The following is a 13,069-nucleotide window of genomic DNA, read 5'->3' on the forward strand; positions in this document are numbered from 1 at the left end:
TATTTCCTTTCTGAGGAGTTCATAGATTTCTTTATAGAGGTCCTTCACCTCCTTCGTTAGGTATATTCCTAGGTATTTCATTTTCTTTGAAACTATGGTGAAGGGAGTTGTGTCCTTAATTAGCTTCTCATCTTGACTGTTTTGGTGTATACAAAGGCTACTGACTTGTGGACATTGATTTTATATCCTGAAACATTACTGTATTTTTTGATGACTTCTAGGAGTCTTGTGGTTGAGTCTTTGGGGTTCTCTAAGTATAAGATCATGTCGTCAGCAAAGAGGGAGAGTTTGACCTCCTCTGCTCCCATTTGGATTCCCTTTATTTCCTTGTCTTGCCTAATTGTATTGGCTAGAACTTCCAGCACTACGTTGAATAGTAAAGGTGACAGAGGAGAATCTTGTCTGGTTCCAGTTCTAAGAGGAAAAGCTTTGAGTTTTACTCCATTCAGTAAAATATTGGCTGTGGGTTTGTCATAGATAGCTTCAATCAGTTTTAGAAATGTGCCAGCTATGCCTATACTCTTCAGTGTTCTAATTAGAAAAGGATGCTGGATTTTATCAAATGCTTTTTCTGCATCTATTGAGAGGAATATGTGATCTTTATTTTTGCCTCTGTTAATAGGGTGGATAACGTTTATGGACTTGCGTATGTTAAACCAGCCTTGCATCCCTGGGATAAAGCCTACTTGATCATGATGAATGACTTTTTTGATGATAAGCTGTAATCTATTGGCTACGATTTTGTTGAGAATTTTTCCGTCTATATTCATGAGTGAGATTGGTCTGAAATTCTCCTTTTTGTTTGGGTCTTTTCCTGGTTTTGGTATCAGGGTGATGTTTGCTTCATAGAATGTGTTGGGGAAGATTCCTTCTTCCTCAGTTTTTTGGAATAATTTCTGCAGTACAGGAATAAGCTCTTCCTTGAAGTTTGATAGAATTCTGGAGTGAAGCCATCTGGACCAGGGCATTTTTTAGTTGGAAGCTTTTTTATTGTTTCTTTGATCTCAGTGCTTGAAATTGGTCTGTTCAGGAGCTCTATTTCTTCCTGGCTAAGTCTAGGGAGAGGGTGTGATTCCAAATATTGATCCATTTCCTTCACATTGTCAAATTTCTGGGCATAGAGTTTCTGGTAGTGTTCAGAGATGATCTCTTGTATCTCTGTGGGATCAGTTGTTATTTCCCCTTTATCGTTTCTGATTGAGGTTACTAGAGATTTTACTTTTCTATTTCTAGTTAGTCTGGCCAATGGTTTATCTATTTTATTTATTTTTTCAAAAAACCAACTCCTTGTTTCAATAATTTTCTAAATGATTCTTTTGTTTTCAATTTCATTGATCTCTGATTTGATTTTGGATATTTCTTTTCTTCTACTGAGTTTAGGCTTAGATTGTTCTTCTTTTTCCAATTCCATAAGATCTCTTGTGAGATTGTTGATGTGCTCTGTTTCTGTTTTTCGAATGTGGGCATCTAAAGCGATGAATTTTCCTCTCAAAACTGCTTTTGCAGTATCCCAGAGGTTTTGGTAGCTTGTGTCTTCATTGTTGTTATGCTCAAGGAAGTTAATCATTTCCTGTTTTATTTCTTCCTGCACCCATCTGTTATTCAACAGAAGATTGTTTAATTTCCATGCCTTTGGGTGGGGTCGAGCATTTTTGTTAGAGTTGAGTTCCACCTTTAATGCCTTATGGTCTGAGAAGATACAAGGTAAAATTTCAATTCTTTTGATTCTGTTGATATTTGTTTTGTGTCCCAGGATATGATCAATTTTGGAGAATGTTCCATGGGGTGATGAGAAGAATGTATATTCTTTGTCTTTGGGGTGGAGTGTTCTATATGCGTCTATCAAGCATAGTTGGTCTAAGGTCTCATTTAAATCTCTTATATCTTTTTTTAATTTCTGTTTAGAGGATCTGTCCAGCTCTGTAAGAGGTGTGTTAAAGTCCCCTGTTATGATGGTATTATCAGATATCATATTGCTCAGACTGAGTAAGGTCTGCTTCAAGAATCTGGGAGCATTTAAATTGGGTGCATAAATATTTAGAATTGAAATGTCTTCTTGTTGTAGTTTTCCCTTGACCAATATAAAGTGACCATCTTTGTCTTTTTTGACTTTAGTTGCTTTAAATCTACATGTATCTGAAAATAAGATTGCAACCTCTCTTTTCTTCTGAATTCCATTTGCCTGAAAAATTGTCTTCCAACCCTTGATTCGGAGCTTTAATTTGTCTTTTGAAGCCAGGTGTGTTTCTTGCAGACAGCAAATGGATGGCTTGTGTTTTTTAATCCAGTCAGCCAATCTATGTCTCTTCAGTGGGGAATTCAAGGCATTAACATTTATGGAGATAATTGATAAGTGTGGTAGTATTCTATTCGTCTTATTTGGTGAGAGTTCATTGCTTAGTTTTATCTTTTGCATCAGTGTGGAGGTTAGGTTCTGTCCTTTGATTTCTGAGTTCTTACTTTGCTGCTGATCCATTGTGGTAGTCAGTGTGCAGAACAGGTTGAAGTATTTTCTGTAGAGCTGGTCTTGTTGTGGCGAATTTCCTCAATGTTTGTATATCCGTAAATGATTTGATTTCTCCGTCAATTTTGAAGCTTAGCTTAGCAGGGTACAGAATTCTGGGCTGGAAATTGTTCTGTTTAAGTAGATTAAAGGTAGATGACCATTGTCTTCTTGCTTGGAAAGTTTCATTAGAGAAGTCTGCGGTCACTCTGATGGATTTGCCCCTGTAGGTCAACTGGCGCTTACTCCTGGCAGCTTGCAGAATCTTTTCTTTTGTCTTGACTTTGGACAGGTTCATCACAATGTGTCTTGGAGAAGCTCGGTTAGAGTTGAGCCGACCTGGGGTCCAATATCCCTCTGAAAGCAGTGTGTCAGAATCTTTGGTGATGTTTGGGAAATTTTCTTTTATAATATTCTCTAGTATGGCTTCCATTCCTCTGGGGCATTCTTCTTCCCCTTCTGGAATTCCTATAACTCATATGTTGGAATGCTTCATAAAGTCCCATAATTCTGACAGTGAACGTTCTGCTTTCTCTCTCTTCTTTTCTGCCTCTTTTACTATCTGAGTTATCTCAAAAACTTTGTCTTCCACCTCTGAAATTCTTTCTTCTGCATGGTCTAACCTGTTGCTGATACTTTCCATTGCATCTTTAAGTTCCCTGATTGACTGTTTCATTTCCTTCAGCTCTGCTATATCCTTTTTATATTCTTCATATCGTTCATCTCTGATTTGATTCTGTTTTTGGATTTCCTTTTGGTTATTTTCCACTTTATTAGCAGTTTCCTTCATTGTTTCCATCATTTCTTTCATTGTTTTCAACATGTGTATTCTAAATTCCCTTTCTATCATTCCTAACATTTCTGTATAGGTGGAATCCTCTGCAGTAGCTACCTCATGGTCCCTTGGCGGGGTTGTTCTGGACTGGTTCTTCATGTTGCCTGGAGTTTTCTGCTGATTCTTCCTTATGAGTGATTTCTTTTATCTGTTTCCTTGCCCTAATTTTCCTTTCACTTCCTCTTGCTCTTTAAGTTCTTGTGCCTGTGGGCTAAGGGTTACAGGACCAGAAGTGTGAGAAGGTTGAGGAGCAAAAAAGGGATGAAAGAAAGGAGGACCGAGTGATAAGAAAAAAAAAGAAAGATAGAGAAAGGAGAGGGGGTGGGGATAAGGAATATTGACAAAAAGAAGAGAGGTACAGAAAGAGGGAGACAGGGCAATATAGGTGTACAGTAGGGTACTTTGACACAACCTTAAAAAACCCCACCTTCTGGGAGTGCCTAGTTGGGTGGTTCCCTTGAGGTCAGCAGCTCTTTGCTAACCTGATCAGACACAGTACCCCACCTCCACCAAGTAGAGAGGAAAGACAAAAATGCTATAAATCAAACCAAAACAAGCAAACAGAAAACTTTACGGGATACAATTGGGTGAAAAACCAAATGATAGCGGTAGAAACACTAGCAAATTTGAAGTTGTAGTTATTAAAAAAGGCAGCAATGGGAAATTATAATTAAACTAGAAAAGTTGAGAAAGAAAAAGGGATCTGTATGGAAAAGATTGAAATAAAAAAAAAACAAAAGAACATCAACAACGTCAAAATAAACAAAAAAGCAAACAAAAAAAAAACAAGCAAACAAAAAAAAAAGAAAAAATACACAACCAATAACAAAGCAGTTTGTATATGTTATTGAATATTGTCTGGGCAACACGTGGTCTTCTGGGGTATGAGATGTTAGTCACAGTTCTGATACGACTGGAGGCTGCTGATTTCTCAAACCCCAGCAGGTAGACACCCTAAATCTCTCTTCAGCCCACTTAAAAGCACTTTGAACTTGTAAACTTGCTGAGCAGAAGCTTTCCCAGCTTTCTCGCTGGAATCACTGCTGAAGTGGCTATCCGCTTACCCAGTGTGCCAAAACCGGTCTCACTCTGCCCCTGAGCGTTAGGGCTGCAAGGCGGCTCAGACCCCACCCTTAGGCTACTTGGTTGCTGGGTTACAAGCTCCCACCCGTTTCTAGCTCTGCGACCCTGAGGGCGGAGCTTGCCGGGGCAGATCACTGACAATGGTTCCGTGTGACCCACCGCCAAATACTATTAGCTCCGTCTGGCTCGGCGGCTCAGACTGGGGCCCTAGACAACGGCCAAAGTTCTCCGCACTCCTGCTCAGGCCTTCCCCAGGGCAGTTCAATTCATTGCCAAGCCCAAGGACATCAAAACAGTTCACAGGTAAGGCCTTTCTGGTTTGCAGTCTTGCTGCTACTGAACTTACAGTTGTGGGCGGGTTTAGACGGATTGAACACACGCGACCACTTGCCGGTTTTCCACTGTTTTAGTCCTCCTCTTGGGGTCCAGAAGTCTCTCGCTGACTCCCTGTATCCTCATAGGAGTGATGATAGGCAGTTCCCACCAGCCAGAGATGCCTGGAGTCCTATCTCCCCAGACTCACGGTGCCCAGATGCAAGGAAGCTGTTACTCGGCTGCCATCTTGCTCCGCCTCCACTATTAAAACTTCTTATGAATGTGTATCTTCAGAAAACACAGATGAAGAAAAAGAAAACATTCCTTTTCTTACTTCAGATGTGGAACATTTTAATGTGGCTCATGTTTTAGCCTTCCAACTTTCTTCTGGTGAAACAAACTGGTTCTTTGCTATAGATCATGTGACATTGGCTTGGTACAAAGGGAAGGAAGAAGAAATCTTTCTGCTGGGGCTGTAAATCCTTTATCATTTGTGCCCTCCTTGTGGGAACAAAATTCTATGATTATAATGGCAAAACATGGTATGGATGGAGAGTCTGATGACATGCGGTCAATCAATTTAAGTGCCCAAGGAGGAGGTGGTAGGTCTGTAACAGTCCTCCAGGGAAACAGGATACTCCATTAACCAGGACATAACAGAGGCAGATGCCACCTGAGATCCCACTGTCTAGAAGCTGACAGCAGTTTCAGAAACTTACACTATGCTGCGGTTTTGTGGAATTGCCACACCAAGTAACAAGAAGAAAAGCCCAGAAGAGCTCTTTGTAAGACCAACACCATCAGAGTTTGTTTGCCAAGAGAATTTCTGTCCCAAATCTAAGCGGATCCAAGACAGATATGAGACAGTAGATAACACTTTCTGAATGTAAGGCCTCTGCTGGGGAAGGATGGCCTGCATCAGATCTGGGTCTCACTTGCCCATGGGGATGTGATTGTGTTGATTTGGGGGAGTGTGTGCTGAACATTACACACATTACTTGATGTTTTTAGAAAAAAGGTAAGAAATTTGTATCATACTGTTATGTTATTATTCTTAATAATTAACACAAGGATGTATACTCGCTCACTGAGATAAATTTGGGGTTGAAAAGTGCATTTAAAAAAATGAAACGGCTCTAGTTCTATCTTCTCTCAGTGCAGCAATCCCATTCTATAGAACCACTGTTAATATTTTAAAGTGTATCCTCCAGAGATTTTCAATGCATATCTAATGTATTACTATAATGCAAATGATCCAATCTGGAGAGGCTGAAGAGAAACTTAGGAACTGAGGGGAGGCATGACAGACCTGTGTTCAGCTCACCACAGCTGAGCAGCCATGGGCAGTCCATGCAAGTGGAAAGTCCTTTCACTTATATATCCAGGGGGAATGGAAGAGGGAGTGCCAAACAGAAGCCATGCCGTAGTCACGTGATAGTCATGTGAAACAGAAGCCGTGCAGTAGTCACTAGTCACAGGGTGGTCATGTGAACGTGACCTCACAGAAGGAACACACAGTGCCTTCTGGTGGGACTTCTGGGGAGGAAGCCCAAGCAACTTTGTCTTGCCCCACAATTACCACACATTATTAATATAAACTTTATATTCTTTGTACAATATTTTCCTCAATTTGCTTTTCTTGTAAAGTTGGAATTACATCATGACAACTTTCCATGTCAGCGTGCACACCTGTTTGGTATTTCTTAACAGCTGTGCATTATTTCTTTGTAAGGACGTGTGGCGGGGATATAATCAGAACCATTTCTTTTTCTGAGTTAGTTAATTTCCAACTTTTTTCCTTTTGCTGTTCTGTTCTGAACTGTCTTGTGTATGTCTGTTTGCAGACAGGTCAGAGAACGTCTAATATCTGTTGCCAAATTGCCCTCCCAGTCCCAGTAGGTGTCCACTTCCTCATCAGTCTTTACAACCCTGGTAGGTAAAGTGGAACGTGGTACCCGTTCTTGTTTAATTTGTATTTTTTAGTAAGGTGGACCAACTTTTCTTTTACTTACTTTTACTTTGTTTTTAGAACAAAGTAAAAAAGTGGTTAAATGTTTAGGCTTTATATCGTCTGAATCTCAACTCCAGTATTTAATAGCCATGTGAGCAAATCCAAGTAACTTCATCATGCTTTACTTTTCTCCTGTATTAAATGGGATGGTTGATAGTGTTACCTGTATCTTCCTGTTGTGAATATCAAATAGGTTAGCATATGTAAACAATTTATATTCCTAAGATACAATGAAGACATTATAACACTTATTGTTATTCAATTAAAATTTTGTTTACTATTTTTAACACTTTATTAATCATTTAAAAATGTTGTAAGGGAACTACATAATTATGTTCTTTCCCCGTTCTTTTCTATTCAGTAATTTTTTATTGATATGCAATAGGTTACTGACATTAAGAATGCTAACCCTCTTTCTTTTTTTCTTCTTCAAAATTTTAATTTCCTTAAGCAAGTAACTCTTTGGATACATAAGAACAAGCAAGTTAATTATTTCATCAAACTTTACATTTATTCAATCATTCAAACTGTGTTGAACCAAAAACATATTTATTTATCGCAAAGTGTTATTACAGTGGAATACAGAAGTAAAAGAATAATAGATATTCCTTGCTTTTCTGAAGATATAGTGTCAGCTAGTGTTTGCTATTTTGATCCTATGCAGTGAATTCTGTAATAGAGTTAACACAATTTATGTTTGGTTGGGGTAAAAAAAAAAAAAAAGCCCTTGATGATGCTAAAAAAGTTAATGCATGGGTTGTTTCCTGCCAAAAAGGTAGTGTTTTTTAGGACATGAAATTATTCTCAGACGAATGACAATAGAAATGATCAATATTGACCATTTGGAATAAAATATTCATGTAAGAGTCAGGTTTGAGTTATTATTTTATTCAACTTACATGGACACAAATTCTCTGAAGCACAAAATCTCTGGCCCATTATTTGATGAGACAGGATCAGAGAAGTGAAACTCCCTTAGGAAAAGGAGGAAGGTGTAGTAACTCTGTGAGTAGTTGAAATTGCCAGGTCTATATAGTATCTACTTGGTATTTTTTTAATTGTGGAGTTGATAGACTGTCTATATGAACCTTTAAATTTTCTTCATTTTGGCAACATAAGTTTATAGACTATTTTTCATAGCCTAGCATCCCCTTTCATACTAGACTGTGATTTCCAACCAATTAGCTTTGAAAAAAATATTTAAATTGTGGTGTGTAATTTATTTAATTAAATGAACACTTAAAATTCAGTACTATGCTAACTGTATCAGTTATATTTAAAATAAGTCCCCTTCGGTCGTAGAAAAGTTTTTCTTAGGCTTATTACACACACACGTGCACACACACACAGGCAGTTGTATTCTTCGTAAACAAGAAGTCCTCTATGTAAGGTCAGAAATAAATCTATTTTTTTCTATTATTATTTACGACTATCTAACATACTTTGGAGTATTTGGCTATGGCTACTGGATGTTGTTTATCTTAGGCAGCAAGGTCACATTTTAATCCTAAATATTCCGGAATTAAAAAAATCTAAAATCAGATCTGCTTGTTCTTGGAACATAAGAAGTCACAGTTGGTCTAATGTGCACTTTGTGTTTTGATTTACAAAATATGTACCAAGTACTACCTAAATGTAGAACTTACAAAGTGACTTTATACATACACATGTATATGCAAGCATGAAAACCTTTCTCCACGCTTCGCTTGGACCATTCTCTCATTGTGGAGACTATTGTCTTCCTTTGCTCATGAAATAATAATTGCATTTGCAGAAGGATCCTCTATTAATTAATTAACTTTATAATATTTCAGAAGGTATAATCTATTTGTATGTTTTCAAAAATATATTCATATTAATGTATCCCGTTTTAAAAAATGTGCTGTCTCACTGCTGTGCTCTCCAAAATGAATTTTTAAAAGAATATTCTTTACTTTTTATCTACTAAGGGGAAGGGGAAAAAATCTCCATAAATTTGCCCATATATGGATGCCATGTATGAGTGATGTTCCAGTACACAGCGTCAGGATTTTCACTATTACTAGCCTGTCATAAATTCATTTTTTACACAGGATGCCTATTTAGGCTCCTCCATAATTTTTAAATTATTTTTATAGGTCCCTACTTCCTGCATCGTGGTACACATACTGAGGTATTTAGGGAGAAGTGTTCTGAAGTTACAAGTTACTGTGAAATCAGAAAAGATGAAATTAAAAAATGGCTTAGTGTATTAATAGAAAGATGGATAGATACTTGCTAAGGATGTTTAGTGAAATTTTAACTGTAGGCTACAGATGGAGGTAATATAGACGTTCACTGTGAAATTTGTTTAATTTTTCTTTACATTTGAGTTTTCTCATATTAAGTTGAAGATGATGGAAAAAATGAAGAGGTTGGTCCAGTTAAGTGATTTTTAAACTTTAGAGATTTTGAGACCTTTTATCAATGAATTTTGATATACAAACATTTTAAGCATAGCTGTTTTGGTTAAAGAAAATGGGTGGTTAAGGATATTTTTCTGCTCCTCTGTTGCTTTATTTTCCATGTCTTAACCCTGAAGACATCTGAGGGACATGCTAAGGTCCTGCAAAATAACCTTGAAAACAATTTTAATAATTATCATCTTCCCAGTGCTTCCTTTCTTTCAAAATATGCTTATATTTTCACCTATCTGGAGAAGACCTTTGAAAACAGGCTGTGTATTTCTGCTTTATGTATCTCTAGAAATGTAAATTTATTCATTTTTCAGTGAAAACGAAGCCATTTAGTCTATAGAGAGTATACATTTTTTCATGGATTTGGATTTTGAAACTCAACATCTGAAATAGTGACAGATTACCCACAAAGATTTTCTTACACACGAATAAGATTACCCTTATTCATTGACCTCTATTTGGGGATAGAAGTTCCGTGATATCTGAAACAAAATAGTTCTTTGTGCATTTGATATGTTTTTTAAAATAAAGAAAATATTTTGGCATCTAAGTATTGTGTACTCTGGGCTGTTACAGAAAATCTGTATCACAGATTTCGTACACAACTGAGTGTGTGAAGAGGGATAACAGAGTCTTACCTCTGTATCTCAGATACACTGTTTTCCAAAGAGAAAATTGTTTCCTATTTCTTTCTTTTATTGCAATTTTTCTATTCATGCTCTTGACCAAGATAAAGTAAAGAGGCTATAAAAACTTTTAATTGACTTCGGCTTGCAAACTCCCAACTTCACTATGAAAGTGGTGGAGAGAGGGCTTCTGTACCTTATCAGGAGCCTGGGAGCGGTGCAAGAAAAAAATTAGAATGTAAGAACTGTCACCAAGGGAAGATGTGCAAGATTTAGGTCATTTCAGCATATGCAGGAAGGTTCTCTGTCAGTGTTTATGTAACAGTGGTCAAAGACAAAAGGAAACAAGGAAAATTATACACCATGAGATAAGAAAATCAAAATTAAAGCTATATCTCACCCAGCACATACTTCTCACTCAACTCATGCCTGGATCCATTCCAAGAAAAGAGGAAACTCCTTAAATATGCTGAGATTAAATTCAGAATGAAATTATTTTGAACATAATTGAAATAGTGGATAACTACTACTTTCTCTAAGTTTACCTACAAATGAACTTGTCCCTATCATAAAGGTTATTTGAGATCTATAGATTCAGCTGCATCACAGAAATAGAAATGGACTTGTCGCATACCTAATTTCTTTTACATTTGAAGTGCCTGGGACATGTATAGGTAGAAGCTGGAGTACTCATCAGTTAAGGATGTAAAATGATATAGCTGTGTTAGAAGACTATTGGCAGTTTATTAAATATGAAGTATGCATCTCCTATATGACACAGCTATTTCACACCCAGCGATTTAACCAAGATAAATGGAACATGTGTCCAAACCAAGACCTGCCATTTATTTTCTAAATTGATAAATAAAAAATGTATATGCAGTAAGAACCTCTGCAGAGGACCATCTACACTGACCACCTCCTTATGTTGACCTAATTTTCACAGACTGGACACGCACCACATGTGCATATCAGTACAATAGGCCTAGTTCCTTATACTGACCACTTCTGTATGTTGACCAACTTGTTGCAGTCCTTTGGGTGGTCAACATGTAGAGGCTCTACTGTATTTATGATGTACAATATGTTTTGATATTTGTATACATTGAGAAATGGATAAATCTAGCTAATTAACACACATTACCTCACATCCTTTTTTGTGTGATGAGAATACTTCACATCTACTCACTGAACAATTTCCAAGAATACAATATGTTAGTTTTAGGTATAACCACCACCTTGCATAATGGAACCGTTGACCTTATTCTTCCTATGTGACTGAAACTTTCTATTTTTTGACCAACATGTTTTAACCTTTCGCTACCCCCAGCCCCTGGCCACCCGCATTTTCTTCTTTGCTTCTATGAGTTTATCTTTTTAAGATTTCATATGTGTGTCTTACACTGTCTTTGTGCCTGCCTTCAATAAGTGAGATTCATCCATGTTTTTGAAAAGGACATTCTTTGTTAAGGCTGAATAGTTTTCCGCTGCATGTATACACATCACATTTTCTTTACCCATTCATTCCCTGGTGGACACTTAGGTGATCCCATATCTTGACTGTTGCGAATAGTGCTGCAGTGAACAGGGGGACGCAGCTACCTCTATGAAAGACTGATTTTCTTTTCTTTGGATGTATACCCAGTAGTGGGATTGCTAAATTGTATGATAGTTCTATTTTTAACTACTTGAGGAACCACCCTACTCTTTCTCTTATAGGCAGTAATAACTTACGTTTCTACCAATAATTTATAGGGATCCCTTTCCTCACATCCTTACCAACACTTCCTTTAGTCTTTTCAACAGTAGACATTCTAACAGGGGTGAAGTCTATCTCATTGTGATTTTGATATGCATTTCCCTGATGATTACCCATGCTGAGCATATTTTTAGGTGTGTCAGCAATTTGTACACATTTTTGAGAAATGGCTGTATAGGTCCATTGCCCCATTTTAATTTGGTTATTTGTTTCCTTGGTACTTGAATTGTGTGAGTTCCTTGTAGCCACATGAAAACTTTTAAACAGATATTGATAAAAGCTTTATTTACAGCCAAAATTGAAAACAAATCTAAATATTTAGCAACAGATGTATGGATACACATATCATGGTACATTCATACAATAGTATACTGCTCAACAGTAAATATAAGCAAATTATTAAGACAGAACCACATGGCTGAACCTTGAAATAATCAGAGTGAAAGAAAAAAGACCAAAAAAGAGCACATGATAAATGGCTGTATTTATAAAAATTCTAAAAACTAAAAACTAATCTATTGACAACACACTGGTGCATGAAGTCAGGGAGGGTGGCCCAGGAGTGGTGGGAGGGAGGGGAACCGGGTGCTTTTGGGAATGGCAGAATTATTCATTACCTTAATGTGGTTGTGAGTGAAGGTTAGTGTATGTGTGTCAAATGGATCAAATCGTTCACTTTAAATATATGTCATTTATTGTATATTAACTATACCTCAATAAATCTATCAAAAGTATTTATATAAAAGAAAACATACAAGTGAAATAAAGACTTTTTAAACATATGAAATGCTATGAAGAGTCTTACAAGTTGTTTTAAGTGATTTGGAGTTTATCCTGAGGCAGTGGGAGGGCTGTTCTTTTGTGAATGATATTTTAAATGTTTAGGTAAGAAATGATGTCAACCTCTATTAGGGCAATGAAAGTGAAATTGGAGTAAAAAGAGATTTTTTTATGTCTCTATAATTTTATTTTTCAGAATAGTTAGCCAAAAATGACTTAGTCTTCACTTTGTAAACGTAGACATTGGAAAGTTTACATCTTATATTTTAATTGCTATTAAGTGGCAACTAGATGTCATATTTCCTGCAGGAAACTGACAAACAAATTATCTCTGAGTCATCTGAATTATTTATTTTTCTGTCTTTGACATGCTTCTCGTTATTATCTTCTGATCCCAATGTCAATATTGATCCAGCCTTTCTCTAGAGGACTCCCACGTGTATCAGTATCCGTTCTTAATTATGTCATTTTATAATAATGTATAATCACATCTATTACAACAAATATTACATCATGAAGTATGAATCATAAAATTCCACTATTCAGAATGTCACCTGTATTTTACTCTATGGTTATTTATATATACACACGTATATACACTCACACTTATAGGTAATTCCAAGATATAAAAATTGTAAGTAGTGTTTTTCTTAAATACTTATATGTACCAGTATTTGCAAGAAGCAATGGCTTTTAAAATATTATAGCTATCGTATTCGTCT

Source organism: Nycticebus coucang, chromosome 12, assembly GCF_027406575.1.
Source record: "Nycticebus coucang isolate mNycCou1 chromosome 12, mNycCou1.pri, whole genome shotgun sequence".
NCBI lineage: Eukaryota > Metazoa > Chordata > Mammalia > Primates > Lorisidae > Nycticebus > Nycticebus coucang.